Source organism: Pristiophorus japonicus, chromosome 11 (assembly GCF_044704955.1).
Source record: "Pristiophorus japonicus isolate sPriJap1 chromosome 11, sPriJap1.hap1, whole genome shotgun sequence".
Lineage (NCBI taxonomy): Eukaryota > Metazoa > Chordata > Chondrichthyes > Pristiophoridae > Pristiophorus > Pristiophorus japonicus.
Window position 1 is genome coordinate 83,721,061 of NC_091987.1, and position 23,123 is coordinate 83,744,183.

Sequence of the window (23,123 nt, forward strand, 5' to 3'; positions counted from 1 at the left end):
GAGAGAGAGAGAGAGAGAGAGATGGGGAAAGGGTAAAGAGGGAGAGAGTGAGATGTGGGCGTGAGGGATGGTGGAGAGAGAGGGGTGGGGGAAGAGAAAGAGAGAGAGAAAGGGGATGAAGAGTGAGTGAAAGAGAGGAGGAGAGAGAGAGAGAGAGAAAGAGAGAGAGAGAGAAAGATGGGAGCAGAGGGGGAAAGCGAGAGACAGAGCTGTAGGGGGTGGAGGGAGAGAGAGAGATAGTGAGAGAGAGAGACTGGGGAGTGAGAGAGTGGAAGAAAGAGGCTGGGGAGTGAGAGAGTGGAAGAGAGACTGGGGAGTGAGAGAGAGACTGGGGAGTGAGAGAGAATGAGAGAGACTCGGAGTGTGAGAGAGAGTGTGAGAGAGAATGTGAGAGTGTGAGAGCGAGAAAGAGTGAGAGCCAGAGAGTGTGAGAGCGAGAGAGAGAGTGTGAGAGCAAGTGAGAGAGAGAGCGTGAGAGAGAGAGAGAGTGTGAGAGCAAGAGAGTGAAAGCGAGAGTATGAGAGCGAGAGTGAGATAGAGACTGGGGAGTGAGTGAGGGTGAGAATGTGAGTGAGAGTGAGAGACTGAGGAGTGAGAGAGTGAAAGTGTGAGTGAGAGTGCGAGTGAGAGTGAGAGAGAGACTGGGTGTGAGAGTGAGAGAGAGAGAGAGACTGGGGAGTTCGAGAGTGTCCGGTGGCTTCCGAGAGAGCTGTCTGCCATGTTAGAAGCTGTGTGTGCTGTGCTCTGTGAACATATCACATTTGGCGGCGAGGTGGGATTTTTCGGATGATTTCAAGCTGAAATTTTGTCGGTGAAGGATTCAGCCAGCCGACAGAGAGACTTTGGAAGCTTCTGTCTTTGGAAAAAGCTACAAAATCCGAGGTAAAATACAGCACATTGTGTGAACAGCTAGAAATTAAAATGGCAGCACCCGCAGGTGTAATGGGACATTTGGGTGAATATAGACACGACCGGGAACGTTTTCAAGCGTATGTGGATCGGCTAGAAATATATTTCACTGCAAATAACATAATCGAAGTTCCAGCGAATGCAGTCCAGAATCAGGCGATATTGGAATGGAAGCGAGCTATTTTCTTATCTGCAGCTGGACCTGAATTGTTTGAAACCCTTGCAAATCTGCTTGTGTCCGACGAGCCAAAGGAAACAATGCTTAAAGAGATTTTAACAAAGCTGGAGCAGCACTATAACCCCAAACTGTTAGAAATTGCTGAAAGCTATCGTTTCGGGATACGGAATCAAAAGTCTGATGGTTGTATCAGTGATTACATTAAAAAAGCTATCCATTCACTGTAATTTCGGAAACATTCAAAACCGAGCATTGCGGGATCGTTTTGTTTGTGGGGTGAAAAATGATGCGATCAGAAGAAAGTTATTGACGACGGATGACTTGACTTTTGAGATTGTTAGACAGCGAGGTTGATGGGCATGGCCGATCAATATTCCCGAGAATTAAGTAATAATTACGGTCGTCAGTCAACCGAGGTAAATCGCCTGCAGATTCAAAGTAAACAGCGGTGGGGGCCCAAAGTCTCAGAAATTGGAAATTCTAACAGAGCGCCAAAGTCGTGCTATAGGTGCCTGGGACAATACATTGCTCAAAGTTGTCCATATGTGAAGGCAGAGTGTTTCTTCTGCAGAAAGACTGGGCATCTTGCGAAGGCATGCCGACTGAAGGGTAAACCAGCTTTTAAAGCTATGAGTAGAAATCCCCAGAGACTACGTAGCATGGGAAAACAACGACAGGACGAGAAGATGCTGGAGTTACACGTCATCAGGAGCACGAGGTTAACAGACAGCGATTTGGAAGGTATCAAAATCCACATGGATGTTGCGGGATTCAAAATACCAATGGAAATTGACACGGGTGCATCCGTGAGTGTAGCATCGGAGTCGCTATATCTCGACAAATTGCGTGATTTCCCATTGGAGAAATCCAAGATCGAGCTGTGAGGCTATTCGGGAGAGAAAATTTCTGTGGTAGGTCGTATCACCATACCGGTGAAATACAAGGATCAATTTCAGAACTTGCCTCTAATAGTAGTGAAAGGAGACAAGCCTGCCTTACTAGGAAGAAATTGTTTGAGATCACTGAAGCTGGATTGGAGTGAGATTTTCCGTGTGGAAGCAAGATTTTTATCAACGGATGAGGTTATCAAGAAGTATCCAAAGGTGTTCTGCGAAACGTGCTGTCTGGTCCAAGGCTTCAAGGCGAGTGTCAGGATACAGAAGGACGCTAGATCAGTTTACTACAAGCCACGTTCCGTACCATATGCACTCAAGGAGAAAGTTGAACAAGAACCCAAAAGACCAGAGACTGAGAACATTATTTGTAAGATAGATCAATGTAATTGGGCTACACCCATTGTTGTTGTACCTAAGTCCGACGGTAAGGTAAGATTGTGTGGTGATTATAAATGATTCTAGAGGGTAATGTCCCCAATACATTGCCAAATATAGAAGATTTGTTCACAACACTGACAGGTGGTCAGATTTTCTCAAAACTGGAACTTACGAATGCCTTCTTTCGGCTTGAACTGGATGAGGAGTCCAAGTCATGCTTGACTATAAATCCTCATCTAGGCCGATATCAATTTAATAGGCTACCGTTTGGAGTGTCTTCCACCCCTGCCATATTCCAAGGGGTGATGAGCCAGATTTTGCAAGGTATTGAAGGGGTAGTATGTTATTTGGATGACATACTAATTTCAGCACCAAATAGGCAAATTCATAATAACATATTGAATGAAGTCCTCAAACGGCTGGAGGAGCACAGAGTACAAATGTCTACTTGTAAGTGTGAGTTATTTAAAAACTCAGTGGAGTACTTAGGGTACAGAATAGACAAAGATGGTTTACATCCAACCATGGGAAAGCTGGATGCAATCAGAAATGCACCCACTCCCAGGAATGTCACTGAACTTCGTTTATTCTTGGGTCTTTTGAACAATTATGGTAAGTTCCTACCAAATTTGGCTACAGTATTACATCCACTGAGTGAACTATGGAAAAAACAGGTCCATTGGAAGTGGTCAAAAGAATGCGATACAGCATTTAAGGAGAGTAAAAGCAAATTGGTAGAGAGCACCATGTTAGTTCACTATGACATATCTAAGGAGATCAAGCTAGCATGTGATGCCTCTCCGTATGGAGTTGGGGCAGTAATCTCTCATGTATTACGTAATGGGGAGGAGAGACCAATTGCTTTTGCTTCACGCACTCTCAGTGCCAGTGAGAGTAATTATGCGCAAATTGAAAGGGAAGCTTAGACATTAATTTTTGGGGTTAAGAAGTTTCACAAATACTTATATGGTTGTAAGTTTACCATCGTTATGGACCATAAGCTCCTAACAGCAATCTGCCATCCAAAATCTCCAGTTGCAACATTAGCTGCAGCCCGAATGCAGAGATGGGCTTTGATTTTGTCAGCATATACATATGACATTGAGTACAGACAATCACCTGATCACAGTAATGCTGATGCAATGTCTAGATTGCCTTCCCCATCACAAGTTACACCCGATAGGGAAGAAGTGTTCTATTTTTCATACATTGATGAACTGCCAGTCATAGCTGAAGAGATTGGTAGAGCAACCAAACGTGACCCAGTGATGTCAATGGTTTATGATTGTGTTGCAAATGGATGGCCAAACCATGTAACAGACAAGGATATTCATCCATTCTTCATTTGTAGGAATGAATTATCAGTCAATAAAGATTGTATCATGTGGGGTGCAAGATTGGTTATACCAAATAAATTCAGGTCCAAATTATTAGGAGACCTTTATGACCAGCACCTAGGAATGTGCTTGACCAAGAGTTTGCACGCAGTTACTTATGGTGGCCAGGTCTTGATAAAGATATAGAGTACATCGTGAGTCAGTGTACGACATGTCAATCGGTAAGCAAACAACCTTCATCAATCAGTACCATTACAGTCATGGAAATGGCCTCTCAGGGTGTGGCAAAGGCTACATATTGATTTTGCTGAGTTAGAAGGACAACAATTGTTCATTGTGATTGATAGCCATTCAAAGTGGGTTGAGGTGTTTCCAATGTGGAAAATAACAACAAGTAAAACATTAGACATTTTGCGAAGTTTATTTTCTTCATTTGGCCTCCCAGAAGAAATTGTTTTGGATAATGGACCACAATTTCGTTCAGAAGAATTTGCACAGTTCATGAGCAAAAATGGTGTGAAACATACCAAGGTTCCATTGTACCATCCTGCTTCAAATGGTGCAGCAGAGTACACTGCACAAATTGTAAAATGTGCCCTCATAAAACAAATGTTAGATCCAAATCCAAGGAAATGAAAGTTATCATTGGATCATAAATTGGCTAATTTTCTAATTACATATTGTAATATTCCTCATACAACTACTGATAGAACACCAGCAGAGTGGTTTCTCAAACGACAGCCACAAACCAGATTCTCGTTGTTAAAACCAAATTTGGCACAGTCTGTAGAAGAGATACAATTAAGACAGAACGAGAATCATGCTAGAGGTAGAGTAAAAGAGAAAAGTGTGAAATTAAACCAGAAGGTGAGAGTAAAGAACCATCACCATAAATGGTTAAAGTGGTTACTAGGAAGAGTGGTGAAGACATGTGGTCCTCGCACATATTTGGTCAAGATGTTTGATAATGGACAGGTTAGGTTTGTTCATATTGATCATATTTTACCTACAGACATGGAAGGAGTTGAAGGTGGGAATGATTCAATTATTTCTGACTCATCAGATAGTTTTGATATACCAGTAGCATATTCTACATCTAATGTACTGGAAATAAATCCAAGTGAAAATCAGAATGTAAGTCTGAGTCCGAGTCAGGAAAACAAAGAGTCTGAAGTTAGAGTGAGTTCAAATGAAAATCAAGGAAATTCCGTGGAGGAAAACATTCCTCAGGATGAGTCTCAAATGAGTTTAGATTCGACACCATGTCTGGAAGGTTCTGTTCGAGAGCTAAGATATCCTCTTCGAAACAGAAAAACAGAAAACAAGTGTTTAAGTTAAATTTGTAAATATGAAAAAAAAGTCTATATCCTGTGTTATGTATAAACATGCAAGTTATGTATGATGTTGTTATAATAACTTCTTCATTAAGGAGGGAGAAGTGTAATGTCTGTGAGCTTGTAATGTTTGTAGCTCCACATTGTGGATGTGGACGTATTGTGGACTGCAACTACAGAGTTAATAATAAACAGAACCAGGCAGGTTCCGGTGGCTTCCGAGAGAGCTGTCTGCCATGTTAGAAGCTGGGTGTGCTGTGCTCTGTGAACATATCACAGAGAGAGAGATACAGAGAGAGAGACTGTGGATAGAGAGAGCGCGAGAGAGAGAGAGAGAGAGCGAGAGAAAGACTGGGGAGTGAGAGTGAGAGAGAGAGAGAGAAAGAGAGAGAGAGATTGGGGAGTGAGATTGAGTGAGAGAGAGAGAGATAGAGACTGGGGATTGAGAGAGAGAGAGAAAGAGAGAGATGGGGGGAAGAGAGAGAGAGAGATGGGGGTTGGAAAGCAAGAGAGAGAGAGGGAGAGAGAGAGAGAGATAGATGGGGGAAGGAGAGAGAGAGAGAAAGAGATGGGGAGAAAGTGCAGAGAGAGATGGGGGAAGATATAGAGAGACGGGAGCGAGAGAGTGACGGGGGAAGGAAGAGAGAGAGATGGGAGCGAGAGAGAGAGAGATGGGGGAAGGAAGAGAGAGAGATGGGGAGCAAAGAGAGAGAGAGAGGGATGGGGGGGGGAAGAGAGAGAGAGAGAGATGGGGAGGAAAGCGAGAGAGAGAGACGGGGAAGATAGAGAAGGAGAGAACAAGATGGGAGGTGGGGGAGAGAGAGAGAGAAAGACCGACCGACCGACAAAAAAATGAGAATGGAGGGAGAAACAAAGAGACGGGGGGGGTGGGGGGAAGAGACAGAAAGACGGGGGTGGGGTGGGGGGGGGGGTGCTGCGAGAGAGAGAGAGAGAGAGAGAGAGAGGGAGTTAGACGTGGGGGTGGGGGATGGTGGAGAGAGAGGGGTGGGGGAAGAGAGAGAGAGAAAGGGAGTGAAGAGAGAGACAGGGGGGTGGGGAGAAGAGAGAGAGAGAGCGAGAGAAAGACAGGAGGAGAGGGGGAGAGCAAGAGAGAGAAGGACCTTGAGGGGGGTGGAGGGAGAGAGAGAGAGAGACCAGTGGGGGGTGGGGAGAAGAGAGAGAGAGAGCGAGAGAAAGAGGAGGAGAGGGGGAGAGCAAGAGAGAGAAGGACCTTGAGGGGGGTGGAGGGAGAGAGAGAGAGAGACCAGTGGGGGGTGGGGAGAGAGAGAGAGAGCGAGAGAAAGACAGGAGGAGAGGGGGAGAGCAAGAGAGAGAGAGACCTTGAGGGGGGTGGAGGGAGAGAGACAGAGAGACCAGTGGGGGGTTGGGGGGGGGGTTGATGGGGAGAGAGAGAGACGCGGGTGGGCGGAAAGAAAGAGAGCGAGAGACTGTGGGGAGGGGCTGGAAGAGAGAGAGAGAGACGGGGGGAGCAAAGAGAGAGAGAGAGTGAGACGTGGGGTGGGGGGGAAGAGACAGGGAGAGAGAGAGACTGGGGAGGGGGAGAGAAAGTGACTGGAGAGAGACTGGAGAGAGAGAGACTGGGGAGTGAGAGAGAGAAACTGGGGAGAGTGAGAGAAAGACTGGGGAGAGTGAGAGAGAGACTGGGGAGTGCGAGAGAGAGACTGGGAAGAGTGAGAGAGAGACTGGGGAGTGCGAGAGAGAGACTGGGGAGTGGGAGAGAGAGACTGGGGAGTGAGAGAGGGAGACTGGGGAGAGTGAGAGAGAGACTGGGGAGAGTGAGAGAGAGACTGGGGAGAGTGAGAAAGAGACTGGGGAGAGACAGAGAAACTGGGGAGAGTGGGGAGAGAGACTGGGGAGAGAGAGAGAGAGAGAGAGAGTGGTGAGAGAGATTGAGTAGGGAGACTGGGGAGGGAGTGGGTAGAGAGACTGGGAGTGAGGGGGAGAAAGAGATTGGGGAGGGAGGGGGAGTGAGTTTGAGGAAGGAGGGTGTGAGAGATTGTGATGGGGAGGGGGGGGAGGGATTGGGGGGGATGGTGAGGGAGACTGAGGGGAGAAGGGGAGAGAGGGAGAGAGATAGACTGGGAGAGGGGAGAGAGAGACTTGAGGGGGGAGAGAGAGAATCTGTGGTGGGAGAGAGAGAGAGAGAGACTGGGGGAGTGGGGGGTGTGAGAGAGAGACTGGGAGTGAGAGAGAGAGAGAGAGAGAGAGAGAGACTGGGGGAGTGGGGGGTGTGAGAGAGAGACTGGGAGTGAGAGAGAGAGAGAGAGAGAGAGACTGGGGGAGTGGGGGGTGTGAGAGAGAGACTAGGAGTGAGAGAGAGAGTGACTGGGGAGTGAGGGGGAGGGGACTGGGAGGTGAGACTGGGGTAGGGGGAGAAAGAGAGAGAAGGACTGGGGACGGGGCAAAGAGAGAAAGAGAAAGAGTTGGGGAGAGAGAAAGAGTTGGGGAGAGAGAATGGGGAATGGGTGAGGGAGAGACTGGGGAGTGGGGAAGAGATGCAGAGAGAGACTGGGGAGGGGGGGAAGAGTGAGTCTGGGAAAGTAGGGGGAGAGAGAGATGGGGAGAGGAGGCGAGAAAGACTGGGAGGGGAGAGAGAGACGGGCTGGGGGTGGAGAGAAAGAGAGACTGAGGGAGGAAAGTGTGATTGGGAGGGGATGGAGAGATACTGGGAGGGGGGAAAGAGAGACTGGGAAGAATCTTGGAGGGGGGAGAGAGACGTGGACGGGAGGGGAGGAGAGAGACTGTGGTGGAGGGGGTGAGAGACTGGGGTTGCGGATGTGAGAAACTGGGGAGGAGGGAGCGATGAGGGAGGAGGAGAGTGTGGGGGAGAGAGATTGGGGAGGATGGGGAGAGAGACTGGGGGGAGAGCGGGAGACAGAGAGACACTGGGGGTTGAGAGACTTGGCGGGGGCGGGGGAGAGACTGGGAGGGAGGGAGAGAGAGAGAGAGTCTGGGGGATGGGGAGAAAGAGAGAGAGAGAGACTGGGGAGGGAGGAGGGAGGGAGACTGGGGAGGGAAAGGGTGAGAGAGATTGGGGAGGGAGATGGGTGAGAGACTGTGGTTGGGGGTAGAGAGACTGGGGTTGGGGAGAGACTGCGTAGGGGAGAGACTGGGGGTGTTGGGGAGAGAGATTGTGGGGGAGAGAGACTGAGGGGAGAGCGGGAGAGAGAGAGACTGGGGATTGAGAAACTGGGGGGGGAGAGACTGGAGGGAGGGGAGAGAGAGGGAGACTTGAGGAGAGAGAGAGAGAGAGAGAGTCTGCAGCGGGGTGGGGGGAGAGGGGAGAGGAGAGACTGGGGGAGTCGAGGTGAGAGAGAGTGACCGGGCAGGGAGAGAGAGAGAGAGAGAGAGAGAGAGACACTGGAGAGGGGGGAAGAGAGAGTGACTGGGGAGGGGGAAAGAGAGAGACTGGGGAGAGTGGGAGAGAGAGACTGGAGAGCGGGGTGAGAGAGACTGGGGAGGGCAGAGAATTAGAGAGAGACTGAGGAGGGCAGACTGGGAGGGGAGGAGAGAGACTGTGGTTGAGGGGAGAGAGTCTGGGCTGGGGGAGAGATAGACTGTGGAATGGTGGAAAGAGATTGGGGGAGGGGTAAGAGACTGGGGAGGGTGAGAGACTGGGGGTGGGGGATAGAGGGACTGGGGAGAGGGTGAGAGAGACTGGGGAGGGAGGGGGAGAGACTGGGGAGGGGGAGCCAGTGGTGGCAGAGCGACTGGGAGGGATGGGGAGAGAGACTGTGGGGAGAAAGTCTTGGCGGGGGGTAGACTGGGGAGAGTGGGAGAGACTGGAGAGGGGGGGGTGAGAGAGTCTCGGGAGGGGTGAGAGCGTTAGAGAGACTGGGTGTGGGGAAGGAGAGACTGGGAGTGAGTGGCGAGAGACTGAGAAGGGAGGCGAGGAGAGACACTATGGTGGGGAGGACAGAGACTGAGGTCGGGGAGAGATAGACTGGGGAGTGGCGGAGAGAGACTGGGGAATGGGGGAGAGAGGGATAGCAAGAGACTGGTGGGAGAGAGACTGAGGAGAGAGAGAGTGAGAGACTGGGGATGAGAGAGAGAGAGAGAGAGAGAGACACTGACTGGGGCGGGAACGTGAGAGACTTGAAGGGGGAGACTGTGGAGGGGCAGAGAGAGAGAGAGAATGGGGAATCGGGAAGAGAGAGAGAATGGGGAGTGGGAGAGAGACTGGGGAGGGAGGGGGTAGAGAGACGGAGGAGGGAGGGAGACCGGGTAGGGAGAGGATAGAGAGACTGGGGAGAGAGGGGGAAAGATACTAGGGAGAAGGGGGTGAGAGAGAGACTGGGGGGAGAGAGAAATAATAGTGGGGTGGGGGGGCTGGGCGTTGAGACTGAGAGACCAGGGAGGGAAGGTGAATGACTCGGGGGGGTGGAGGGAGGGAGATTGGGGAGGGAGAGAGAGAGACTGGGGGAGAGAGACACAGAGAGAGAGACACACACACACAGACAGAGGGGGTGGGTGAGAGATAGTGTATTGTATGGGGTTAATCACATACTGTTAATTATGATATTTAGACATTTACAGTGTGTCTCTGACCAATGCCCCGTGGAATGTTGTTGCTATAGAGAGAGAGAGAGAGAGGGAAGCTTGTTATGAGACGTCTGGCACCTCGAGATCTCATGCTTTGTGGATGAGCAGCTGGGGCCTTACAGATTCAGAGTTGGCCATAAGCCACATGCACCCATGATTTGCTCAATAGTATGTTTGTTTAATAGTATAAAGGAGCGGCACTGTCCCCTAGCTCTTTGAACTTCACCATGGACCGTGATTCGCGGGCGGTGCCGGGAACCCCAAGACTCCAGACCAGCCGTCGTTGCGGAGTTCCCGACGGGCTGAAGGCTGTGAGCTTTGTTGCATCTTATCATACTTCTCTTTTCTTCGTAAACTGTATTATTATGTTTCTTTTCTCTCAGTAAACGGTATTTTATTCTTGACTTCATTTGTCTTGACGCTTATTTAACATTCATCCAGATCCCGAACCTGGGTCTATTATTATCGATCCAAAACAGAGAGAGACTGGGGAGTGGGGGAGGGAGAGAATGAGGAGGGAGGGTGAGAGAGACTGGGGAGGGAGGGCGGAGAGAGATTGGGGAGGGAGGGTGAGAGAGACTGGGGAGGGACAGAGAAATTGGGGAGGGTGGGGAGAGAGCGACTTTGGTGAGGAGACTGGGAAGGATGGGGAGAGAGACTGGGGGGAGAGAGACTTGGGGGGAGAGAGGGAGCTAGAGACTGGGGAGAGGGCGTGCGAGAGAGTGGGGAGAGTGGGAGGGTCTGGAGAGGGGGGTGAGAGAGACTCGGGAAGGGTGAGAGTGTTAGAGAGATGGTGTGAGGGTGGAGAGAAAGGGAGACTGGGGGTGGGGGGAGACTGGGAGGGGGAGGGAGAGAGTGACTGGGGGGAGGAAAGAGAAAGAGACTTGGGCGGGGGGAGTGGGGGGCGGTGAGCGAGAGAGAGAGAGAGAGACTAGGGAGGGAGAGAGAGAGAGACTGGGGAGGGAAGGTGAGAGACTGGGAGGGGGAGACTGGGGAGGGATAGAGAGATTGGGGGCAGGGCAGAGAGAGAGACTGGGAAGGGGGTGCAGTTAGAGATAGAGATGGGAAGAGAGACTGGGGTAAAGAGAGAGACTGGGAGGGGGAAAGAGAGAGACTGGGGAGGGGGGGGAAAAGAGATTGGGGAGGGGGTTGGAGAGAGACTGGGGAGGGAATAGAGAGATGGGGGAGGGGGCAGAGAGACTGAGGAGGGGGTTGAAAGACTGGGGAGGGGGAGAGAGACTGAGAGGGGGGAGAGAGACTGGGAGGGGGTACAGACACTTTTAGGGTTGGGGAGAGAGACTGAGGATTGGGTAGAGAGACTGTAAATGTTGTGGAGGGAGACTGGGGAGGGGTTTGGAGAGAGATTGGGGAGGTTGAGGAGGAAGACTGGGGAGGGGGGGAGAGAGACTGGGGAGGTTGAGGAGGGAGACTGGGGAGGGGGGGAGAGAGACTTGGGAGGTTGGGGAGGGAGACTGGGGGGAGGGGAATAGAATTGCGAATGATACTTAAGGGGTTGACTGTGGATGGGCAATGGCAGACATTTAGAGACCGCATGGATGAATTACAACAATTGTACATTCCTGTCTGGCGTAAAAATAAAAAAGGGAAGGTGGCTCAACCGTGGCTATCTAGGCAAATCAGGGATAGTATTAAAGCCAAGGAAGTGGCATACAAATTGGCCAGAAATAGCAGCGAACCTGGGGACTGGGAGAAATTTAGAACTCAGCAGAGGAGGACAAAGGGTTTGATTAGGGCAGGGAAAATGGAGTACGAGAAGAAGCTTGCAGGGAACATTAAGGCGGATTGCAAAAGTTTCTATAGGTATGTAAAGAGAAAAAGGTTAGTAAAAACAAACGTAGGTCCCCTGCAGTCAGAATCAGGGGAAGTCATAACGGGGAACAAAGAAATGGCAGACCAACTGAACAAGTACTTTGGTTCGGTATTCACTCAGGAGGTCACAAACAACCTTCCGGATATAAAAGGGGTCAGAGGGTCTAGTAAGGAGGGGGAACTGAGGGAAATCTTTATTAGTCGGGAAATTGTGTTGGGGAAATTGATGGGATTGAAGGCCGATAAATCCCCAGGGCCTGATGGACTGCATCCCAGAGTACTTAAGGAGGTGGCCTTGGAAATAGCGGATGCATTGACAGTCATTTTCCAACATTCCATTGACTCTGGATCAGTTCCTATGGAGTGGAGGGTAGCCAATGTAACCCCACTTTTTAAAAAAGGAGGGAGAGAGAAAACAGGGAATTATAGACCGGTCAGCCTGACCTCAGTAGTGGGTAAAATGATGGAAACAATTATTAAGGATGTCATAGCAGTGCATTTGGAAAATGGTGACATGATAGGTCCAAGTCAGCATGGATTTGTGAAAGGGAGATCATGTTTGACAAATCTTCTGGAATTTTTTGAGGATGTTTCCAGTAAAGTGGACAAAGGAGAACCAGTTGATGTGGTATATTTGGACTTTCAGAAGGCTTTCGACAAGGTCCCACACAGGAGATTAATGTGCAAAGTTAAAGCACATGGGATTGGGGGTAGTGTGCTGACGTGGATTGAGAACTGGTTGTCAGACAGGAAGCAAAGAGTAGGAGTAAATGGGTACTTTTCAGAATGGCAGGCAGTGACTAGTGGGGTACCGCAAGGTTCTGTGCTGGGGCCCCAGCTGTTTACATTGTACATTAATGATTTAGACGAGAGGATTAAATGTAGTATCTCCAAATTTGCGGATGACACTAAGTTGGGTGGCAGTGTGAGCTGTGAGGAGGATGCTATGAGGCTGCAGAGTGACTTAGATAGGTTAGGTGAGTGGGCAAATGCGTGGCAGATGAAGTATAATGTGGATAAATGTGAGGTTATCCACTTTGGTAGTAAAAACAGAGAGACAGACTATTATCTGAATGGTGACAGATTAGGAAGGGGGAAGGTGCAACGAGACCTGGGTGTCATGGTACATCAGTCATTGAAGGTTGGCATGCAGGTACAGCAGGCGGTTAAGAAAGCAAATGGCATGTTGGCCTTCATAGCGAGGGGATTTGAGTACAGGGGCAGGGAGGTGTTGCTACAGTTGTATAGGGCCTTGGTGAGGCCACACCTGGAGTATTGTGTACAGTTTTGGTCTCCTAACTTGAGGAAGGACGTTCTTGCTATTGAGGGAGTGCAGCGAAGATTCACCAGACTGATTCCCGGGATGGTGGGACTGACCTATCAAGAAAGACTGGATCAACTGGGCTTGTATTCACTGGAGTTCAGAAGAGTGAGAGGGGACCTCATAGAAACGTTTAAAATTCTGATGGGTTTGGACAGGTTGGATGCAGGAAGAATGTTCCCAATGTTGGTGAAGTCCAGAACCAGGGGTCACAGTCTAAGGATAAGGGGTAAGCCATTTAGGACCGAGATGAGGAGAAACTTCTTCACCCAGAGAGTGGTGAACCTGTGGAATTCTCTACCACAGAAAGTAGTTGAGGCCAATTCACTAAATATATTCAAAAGGGAGTTAGATGAAGTCCTTACTACTTGGGGGATCAAGGGGTATGGCGAGAAAGCAGGAAGGGGGTACTGAAGTTTCATGTTCAGCCATGAACTCATTGAATGGCGGTGCAGGCTAGAAGGGCCGAATGGCCTGCTCCTGCACCTATTTTCTATGTTTCTATGTTTCTATGGGAGGGGGTAGAGAGACTGTGGAGGCGGGGAGAAAGACTGGGAAGGGAGGTGAGAGAGACTGGGGAGGGGTTTGAGTGAGACTGGGGAGGGAGGTGAGTGAGACTGGGGAGGGGGGAGGGAGACTGAGGGGGGGGGCGAAAGACTGAGGAGCGGGGAAAGAGACTGAGAGGGGGGAGGGAGACTGGGAAGGGGGTAGAGTGAATGGGAAGGTTGCGCGGAGAGACTGGAGGGGGGATAGTAGAGAGACTGGGAAGGTTGGGGGGAGAGACTGGGGTGGGGGTAGAGAGACTGGGAAGGTTCAGGGGAGAGACTGGGGAGGTGTAGAGAAACTGGGAAGGTTGCGGGGAGAGACTGGTGGGGGGGGATAGTAGAGAGACTGGGAAGGTTCGGGAGAGAGACTGGGGAGGAGGTAGAGAAACTGGGAAGGTTGGGGGGAGAGACTGGGGAGCGGGTAGAGAGACTGGGAAGGTTGCGGAGAGAGACTGGTGAGGGGGATGTAGAGACTGGGAAGGTTGGGGAGAGAGACTGGGGACAGGGAAGAGAGACTGGGAAGGTTGGGGGGAGAGACTGGGAAGGGGGTAGAGAGACTGGGAAGGTTGGGGAGAGAGACTGGGGAGGGGGTAGAGAGACTGGGAAGGTTGAGGAGAGAGACTGGTGAGGGGATGTAGAGACTGGGAAGGTTGGGGAGACTGGGGAGGGGGTGTGGAGACCTACAGCTGCTGAGACCAATTGTAGCACGCTTACTGCTGCCTGGCTGAGACCAGCCAACTCAGCACTGACTGGAAATGGAACTTATGCCTTTCCTGATCTGCAGTTAACGATATTGGGGAAGAAATTCTGTGGCAGCTTTACGCCTGCAGAAGTGTAGAGGGATGGAACATCCGCCTGCTGACTTGCCACTGATCTCATCCCAAATCAAAGGGCCATTTTAGAAATGGCATTGATTCCTTCTTGCATCAATTGCACATTGCTCTGCAGTTCAGGCCCCTCTTTAGCCCACAAGGAAACCTTTTCCTGCTCTCAGCACAAGTCGCTTGCACTGGGCTGATCAGGTGCTTTAGCCAGAAATCCTGGGGAAGCCCGGGAGCAGCCCTCACAATGTAACAGGGATGTCAACATCACCCGGGAAACACGGAGCCAAGCAGCAGAAGGGCCAGGGGATGGCAAAATGGTGAGATTGTTGTTGCAAGTTGCTTTGTGGGCCAGGAGGAGCAGGAGTGCACCTTTGGGTGTCCCCCGACTCGGGTTTTTCCCTCCCCTCCCACGACTGTGAGTGCCTCTGTTTCCACCACTGCCCATTCATTTTCTTGGTATTGTTCCAGTGGGTCTCCTGCTTTGTAGGACCACTCAATGGAACAATTTCTTTAGATGAATTGGCTGTCTCATGGCCTGTGAGCTGGCCTCTGGCATCCATGTGTCCTCAAATCTGCCCCCCAGTTTTACAGGAGCCAGTGATTCTGCTGCTGGACCATGGAGAAAAAGACTCAACAACACAAATACCAGGAGGCAGTCCGCAGATGTTGGCACCTTGAGCCCCAAGTCAAAAGAAGGCAGTAAAAAAGCTTCCTCAAAATGCTTGGAGCAGACAGCAGGCTCCCTGCTCCTGGAAATAAAGACCCCAGGGCTAGAAGTATGTTCCAACAATGGGTAAACACTGGTAATATTGGGCTCAATTTTCCCCAAAGCATTTTTTTTGAGTACTTGAAGAGTTACGCCCGATTTTTGGGGGCCTAAGTACGCCAAAAAATATATTCTAAGTTTCCCCGTTGGATTTCTTCATTTTGGCGTGGCCTAACCCTACCTTTAGTTTTGGAGGTGGAGCCTTGATCTGCACCAAAAAGATCAGGCTACCATGGTAACCAGGGACACAATGCGAGCTGAGGCCGCAAAGTGAAGCATACAGCCAGCTCCCAACACATTAAAAGAATTGAAAAACACAACAGCAACTTACCTCCAACCCCGCCCGAGGAGCTTGCCGGTCCGTTCCCATTCTCGGTCCCCATTCTTCCAGTCCAGTCCCAATCTTGGTCCCCGGTTCGGTTCTCCAATTCATTCATTCACATTCTCTCTCTCTCTCTCTCTGTGAACCAGGGACCCGGACAGCCTTCGGGCGGGGTTGGAGGTAAGTTGCTGCTATGTGTTTTTCAATTCTTTTAGTGTGTATCCGGGCATCTGCTGTGCGATTTCCTTACCTGTGCTGATTTCCTTAACTCTCCGGAAGGTTTTTCTGCAGAGGTCACATACGCTGGCCTAAGCACAACTGGAGTAACTCTCAGCTGGCCAAACTTCCCTAAATGGCCAGAATTGGCGTAGGTGGCTGGTTACGACCCCTTTGACTGAAAAAAAAACTGACCGAAAAAAATGGTAACCAACTGAGTTACATTGATGCAAATTGATTGGGGAAACTGGTTTTTCAACTTAGGAGAAAAAAAGCAGCCTGCTCCAAAAAAGCAGCCTGCTCCAAAAAACAGCACAAATCACTGAGCACAAATATCTTCCCTCAGACACTCATGCCTCTCCAGTAACCCAACCTCGAAGCAAATAAGAAAGGGAGCTCAGGTCTGCAGTTGCTACATGTTGTGGCAGAGGGCTGCCCTCTGTTCCTGATGCTTGCAACATTCCAGGGAAGAATGCCAGAGATTTCAGAGTGGTAATGGGAGGGGAAATTTGGAAGTAATGAGCCAGAGGAAGTTATGACTCAATCTTGTGGACAGAAAGGTGTTCAAAAAAGTGATAATTGAATTGATTTACCCAAATCTAGCTGAGTAAATGCAATGTACGAGACCTGCCAACATACAGGTAAACTGTAATAATTGGTGCCCTGGACAATGTGTGGGAATGGGTGAATCAATTCTTCTTACATCTACTGAGGTTTCAGGGAGCGGGGTTGGGAAGGGCAGCTGGAAGATAGATTGGAAGAAGAATGAACGACTGTATCCCAGAGGGGACAAAGCACTTGATGGTGGGGGTCATGTCCTTAGGCGGCAGAAGTGACAGAAAATAATTTGGCATAGGGGAAGCTGGTGGGATGGAAGGGGAAGGTGAGGAGTCCCTGTTGCTATGAGAGAAGCGACAGGGGATGAGATCATAGGCTTGGGAAATGTGATAAATATGGTCATGAATCCTGTCAACTACAGCTGAGAGGAAACCTCATCGAAGCAATAGGTAAAGGGATTGAGTCAATGAATGCTCTTTTCCAGGCCTCGGTTCCTTCCTTCAACAATTTTCAAACATGTTCCCATCCAGCAAGATCCTGAACAACTTTCTAAGAATTGTTTCCCCTTTTTAATTCCATGCATCTTTCTTGGCTGGAGGTGGGTGTGATTTAGAAAGTGCACCTGAAGTACGAATATGTTAATTTTAAATAGTTGTTCCTTTCCACAGGGCAATAAATATTCAACCTCTGGATCAGAGGCAAATTGGAAGAGTTACCCAGCTCCGAAATCTGATCCCATAATGGAACACCCAAAGGACAAAACAACATCTCTTTGGACGGTCCGACTGTTGCAATGTGGCTACCAGAATCAGTGCTTCACCCCTGAAGAAAGGTCAGAGGGGACAATCCTTATGAAAATGATTGAATGCCCAAAACCACCCAAGCCTGCTGTGCCCTTTCTGAAAAGCAGCGACCCATCACATGTTCACTTTGTTATTGTAAATTCTGGAAAGACTTTCTATGTTGGAGATCAGTTACAAGTGATGCTGCGTATGAATGATTCTGAAGGACACCCAAAGCAATATGGGGGTGACTATCTCCAAGGCCGGATCCACACCCCAGCTTTAAAAGCCGGCTCAGCAGGAACAGTTGTAGATAATCAAAATGGATTTTATTATATAAATTTTAATTTATCTTGGCCAGGGAAAGTTGAAGTGTCTGTTTCCTTGGTTCATCCCAGTGAAGGGATCCAAGCACTTGACAGGCTACGCGATGATTGGCCAGAGAGAGTGTATTTTAAAAGTACCTTCAAATCAGGGGATATCTCTGAGACCACTGTGTGTGATCTGTGTTTGCCTCAAACTGAACCGCTCTGTAACTTTACTGATCCCAGGACTGGGGAGCCCTGGTTCTGTTACAAACCACAGAAACTCCCCTGCTCTGCTCGTATCAACCATATAATGGGAGGTTATCAGCAGAAACTCTTAAAAGGAGAAGAAGGACATTATTTCCAAAGGTATGGCACTGAACATTCTCATTTATATGTTTGTTTTACTTTTCTTCACATCCCGAGCTCAGATTATGAGACAAGGATAAATTCACCAACCTCATGTTCCAGTGCAACTGAAGGGATCATGGGTTGGAGATGAGGCACTACAGTGTTGTAGCCTTATCTCCGATCCATACTCCTTTTCAGCATGGGATTGATGGATTCACTTTATAGAATCATGGAATGCTTACAGCACAGGAGGGGGCCATTCAGCCCGTCGAGCCTGTGCCTAGACTAGAACTAGGCCTATCTAAGCTGGAATGTCAATTTAAAAACTTGAACATGGAAAACTTCCGGCATTTGTCATAGCAAGTATTTGGAGATGAGTAGCTGTTGAGTGGGCAGCAAGCGGTTGTTAATTTAGTAATTATACAATGAGGGAGGAAATTTCAAATGTAAGTAATCCTCGGCCACTCTCGAACATTTCCAAGAGCTGTCTGAAGGGCATCATTACCCGATGCATTGGAATTGGTCAAATTCCTGTTTCCCAGACAGGGACTCTTATGTGGTACAGAGGGAGAGAGCTAAAACGCAGCAAAATCATAAAGTCTGAAACGTTTCACTCAGATGGTAAGTTAATGGGATAGATTTTTTGTTCCAGACCCATGTGAGGTACCTCGCTCGTACTTCCCCTTATCCCACAATCTCTTCTGATGTACAAGCTGCACATGGTGCACCTTTAGCTTCCTCCCCTCTCCTCACCACAGTCCTCCCCTTGTGCCTTCCTCATTTCACACAGCCAACAAATTCAGCCTGTCCAGCCATTGGGTCAAGAAGAGGGAGAGGAGAATGAAGGGGAGGAGAATGAAGGAGAGGAGAATGAAGGAGAGGAGAATGAAGGTGGGGAGAGTGTGGGGAGAGCGTGTATGGGTAGGGGGGGGTTGTGGTGGGGGGAGTGTGTGCGGTGGGGGGGAGTGTGTGTGGTAGGGGGAGTGTGTGTGGTGGGGGGAGTGTGTGTGGTAGGGGGAGTGTGTGTGTGTGTGTGTGTGTGGGGGGCGAGTGTGTGTTGGGGGAGGGTTGTGTGGGGGAAGGGTGAGTGGGCGTGGGGTGTTTGAGGGAGGTGTCTGTGTGAGTGTGTGTGTGGGATGGGTGTTTGTCGGGGGGGGTGGGTAGCGTGTGTGTGTGGGAGGCGGGGGGAGTGTGTGTGAGTAGTGGAAGTGTGTGCGTGTGGCGGGGGGGGAGTGTGTGTTTGGGGCATGTGTGTGTGTGTGGCGGGGGGGGGGAGCAGAGTTTGCGTGGGAGGGGGAGTGTGTGTGTGTGTGGGGGGGGAGTGTGTGTGTGGGGGGGTAGTGTGTGTGTGGGGGGGGAGTGTGTGTGTGTGGGGGGGCTGTATGTGTGTGTGGGGGGGGGGAGTGTGCGTGGAGGGGAGGGGATTGTTTGTGGGGGTTGTTTGTGGGGGGGAGCAGAGTTTGTGTGGGGGGGGAGTGCGTGTGTTGCGGGGGAGTGTATGTGGGGGGGTAGTGTGTGTGTGGGGTGCGTAGTGTGTGTGGGAGGGTGAGTATGCGCATGAGGGGAGGGAGCGTGTGTGTTGGGGGAGGGTTGTGTGGAGGAGGGGTGTGTTGGGGTGGGGTGTTTGGGGGAGGTGTCTATGTGTGACTGTGTGTGTGTGGGGGGCTGTGGGTGTGTGTGTGTTGGGGGGGTTTGTGGGGGGGGCTGTGGGGGGAGTGCGTGTTTGGGGGGAGTGAGTGTGTTGGTGGTGGGCTGTGTGGGGGAGGGTTGTGTGGGTGTGGGGCGTTTGGGGGAGGTGTCTGTGTGGGTGCGTGTGGGGTGGGTGTGTGTCTGGGGGGTTGTGTAGTGTGTGTGTGGAGGGGGGGAGTGTGTGTAGGAGTGGAAGTGTGTGAGTGTGTGTATGTGTGTGTGGGGGAGGTGGGTGGGTAGTGTACGTGGGGGGCGGGGGGGAGTGTGTGTGTGGAGAGTGTGGGGTGAGTGGGGGAGTGTGTGGGGGGGCGGGATTGTGTAGGGGGGAAGAGTGTGTGTGTGTGTGTGGTGGGGGCGGAAAGAGTGTGCGTGTGTGGCGGTGCTTTGTGTATGTGTGGGAGGAGTATGTGTGTGTTGGGGGAGAGTGTGTGTTTGTGGGGGGGAGGGGTGTGTGTGTGTGGGGAGGGGAGTGTGCGTGTGTGGCGGGGGAGTGTGTGTGTGTGGGGGGCGAGTGTGTGTGTGTGGCGGGGGAGTGTGTGTGTGTGGGGGGGAGTGTGTGTGTGTGGCGGGGGAGTGTGTGTGTGTGGGGGGGGAGTGTGTGTGTGGAGGGAGAGTGTGTGTGTGTGGTGGGGGAGTGTGTGTGTGTCGGGGGGGAGTGGGTGTGTGGGGGGCGAGTGTGTGTGTGGGGGGAGAGTGTGTGTGGGGTTGTGGGGGGGAGGGGAGTGTGTGTGGGGGTGTGTGTATGGGGGGAGGGGAGTCTGTGTGGGGGGGGGTGTATGGGGGGAGGGGAGTGTGTGTGGGGGAGGGTGTATGTGTGTTGGGGGAGAGTGTGCGTGGGGTGGGAGTGTGTGCATGTGGGGTGGGGGGAGTGTGTGTGGGAGAGGGGAATGCGTGTGTGTGCGGGGGGAGAGTGCGTGTATGGCGGGGTGAGTGTGTGTGGTGGGGGAGTGGTGTGTGGGGGAGGTGTATGTGGGGGAGGGTTGTTTGGGGGAGTGCGTGTGGGGGTGGGAGGAGTGTGTGTGCAGCACGGGTAAGTGTGTGGGGGAGTGAAGTGTGTGTGGGGGCTGGGGTGTCTGGTGAGATGGGTGCGTGTAGGGGTGTGTGTGTGTGGTGGGGGGGAGTGTGTGTGTGTGGGGGTGTGTGTGTGTGTGGGGGGGGTGTGTGTATGTGTGGGTGGGTGTGTGTGTGTGGGGGTGTGTGTGTGTGTGTGTGTGGGGAGTGTGTGTGAGGGGGAGTGTGTGTGAGGGGGAGTGCGTGTGTGGGGGTGGGGGAGTGTGTGTGTGTGTGGGGAGTGTGTGTGTGTGAGGGGGAGTGTGTGTGTGAGGGGGAGTGTGTGTGTGAGGGGGAGTGTGTGTGAAGGGGAGTGCATGTGTGGGGGTGGGGGAGTATATATGTGTGTGGGGGAGTGTGTGTGTCTGTGGGGAGTGTGTGTGTGTGAGGGGGAGTGTGTGTGTGAGGGGGAGTATGTGTGAAGGGGAGTGCATGTGTGGGGGTGGGGGAGTATATATGTGTGTGGGGGAGTGTGTGTGTCTGTGGGGAGTGTGTGTGTGTGAGGGGGAGTGTGTGTGTGAGGGGGAGTGTGTGTGTGAGGGGGAGTGCGTGTGTGTGAGGGGGAGTGTGTGCGTGTGGGGGAGTGCATGTGTGTAGGGGGGAGTGCGGGGGGGAGTGGTGTGTGTTTGGGGGGGTGGGTGTGTATATGTGAGTGGGGGGGGGGATGTGTGTGTGTGGGGGGGGGCTGGAAATGTGTGTGTGTGTGGGGGGAGGTGGGAATGTGTGTGCGGCGGGTGGGTGTGTGTGCCGGGGGAGAGTGTGTGTGTGTCGCGGGGCAGGGGTGTGTGGGTCAGCGGTGTGTGGGGTAGGGGTGTGTGGGTGAGTTGTGCGTGGGGGTGTGTGAGGGGTGTGTCTGTGGGTGGGGTAGTGTGGGGGGGGAAGTGTGTGTGGGGAGTGGGGGTGTGTGTGTGGGGGAGGGGTGTGTGGGGGAGGTGTGTGTGGAGGAGGGGTGTGTGGGGGAGTGCTGCGTGGGGGTGTGTGGGGGGGTGGGGGGGTGTCTGTGAATGGGGGGGTGAAGTGTGTTGGGGCGGGAAGTGGGGGTGGGGATGTGGGGGACAGGGGAGTGTGTGTGTTGGGGGGTGTGTGTGTGTGGGGGGGGAGTGTGTGTGTTGGGGGGAAGTGTGTGTGTGTAGGGGCGGAGTGTGTGTGTGTGGGGGGGAGTGTGTGTCGGGGGGGAGTGCGTATGTGTGGGGGGGAGTGTGTGTGTGGGGGGAGAGTGTGTGTGGGGGAGATGTCGATGTGGGGGAGTGTGTGTGCGCGGTTGTAGGGGGGAGGGGAGTGTGTGTGGGTGTGTGTGTATGGGGGAGGGGTGTGTGTGTGGGGGGAGGGGTGTATGGGGGAGGGGAGTGTGTGTGGGGGAGGGTGTGTGTGTTAGGGGGAGAGTGCGCTTGGGGTGGGAGTGTGTGCGTGTGGGGTGGGGGGAGTGTGTGTGGGAGGGGGGAATGCGTGTGTGTGCGAGGGGAGAGTGCGTATATGGCGGGGTGAGTGTGTGTGATGGGGGAGGGGTGTGTGTGGGAGGGTTGTTTGGGGGAGTGCGTGTGGGGGTGGGAGGAGTGTGTGTGTGGCGCGGGGAAGTGTGTGGGGGAGGGAAGTGTGTATGGGGGCTGGGGTGAATGGTGAGATGGGTGTGTGTAGGGGTGTGTGTGTGTGGTGGGTGGGAGTGTGTGTGTGCGGGGGTGTGTGTGTGTGTGTGCGGGGGGGGGAGTGCGTGTGTGGGGGTGGGGGTGTGTGTGTGTGTGGGGGAGTGTGAGTGTGTGTGAGGGGGAGTGTGTGTGTGAGGGGGAGTGTGTGTGTGAGGGTGAGTGCGTGCGTGTGAGGGGGAGTGTGTGTGTGAGGGGGAGTGTGTGTGTGAGGGGGAGTGCGTGTGTGTGAGGGGGAGTGTGTGCGTGAGGGGGAGTGTGTGTGTGTGTGGGGGAGTGTGTGTGTGTGTGGGGGAGTGTGTGCGTGTGAGGGGGAGTGTGTGCGTGTGGGGGAGTACATTTGTGTAGGGGGGGAGTGCGTGTGTGCGGGGGGGATTGGTGTGTGTTTGGGGGTTGGGTGTGTGTATGTGTGTGGGGGGGGGATGTGTGTATGTGTGGGCGGGGGGGGTGGGAATGTGTGTGTGTGGGGGTGGGTGGGAATGTGTGTGTGTTTGGGGGGTGGGTGTGTGTATGTGTGTTTGGGGGGTGGGTGCGTGTATGTGTGTTTGGGGGGTGGGTGTGTGTATGTGTGTGGGGGGGGGGATGTGTGTATGTGTGTGGGGGGGGAACGTGTGTGTGTGTGTGTTGCGGGGCAGGGGTGTGTGGGTCAGCGGTGTATGGGGAAGGGTGTGTGGGTGAGTTGTGCATGGGGGTGTGTGAGGGGGGTGTCTGTGGGTGGGGTAGTGTGGGGGGGAAGTGTGTGTGGGGAGTGGGGGTGTGTGTGTGGGTAAAGGGGGGAGTGTGTGTGGGGGGTGGAGGGTGTGGTGGGTGTTTGTGTGGGGGTTGGAGCTGTGTGGTGGGGGGGGAGTGTGCGTGTGGGGGGGGCTGTGTGTGGGGGAGGGGTGTGTGGGGGAGGGGTGCGTGGAGGTGTGTGGGGGGGGTGTGGGGGGGTGTCTGTGAATGGGGGGGTGAAGTGTGTTGGGGTGGGAAGTGTGTGTGGAGGTGGTGGGGGGGCAGGGGAGTGTGTGTGTGTTGCGGGGGAGTATGTGTGTGCATGTGGGTGTGTGTGTGTGTGTGGCAGGTGGGCAGTGTGTGGGGGTGGGGGAGAAGTGTGTGCGTTAGGGGGGGTTGGGCGGGAAGTGTTTGGGCGGGATGGGGGGAAGTATGTGGGGCGAAAGTGTGTGAGGGGCGGTGGGTGGGGGGAGTGTGTGTGTGGAGAGTGTTGGGAGTGTGTGGAGAGTGTGGGGAGTGTGTGTGTGTGGAGAGTTTGTGGGGAGTGTTGGGAGTGTGTGTGTGGGGAGTGTGGATTTGATTCTAGATGTCACGGCCAGAAAGGGGCTGTCTGGGTTG

General features: G+C 52.3%; 1 pseudogene; it reads left to right on the forward strand.

The window, feature by feature from the left end:
• The first annotated feature begins 1,746 nt into the window (after positions 1 to 1,746).
• The window catches only part of LOC139275547 (NXPE family member 3-like), a 52,832-nt pseudogene continuing 31,455 nt past the window's right edge, over positions 1,747 to 23,123 (forward strand).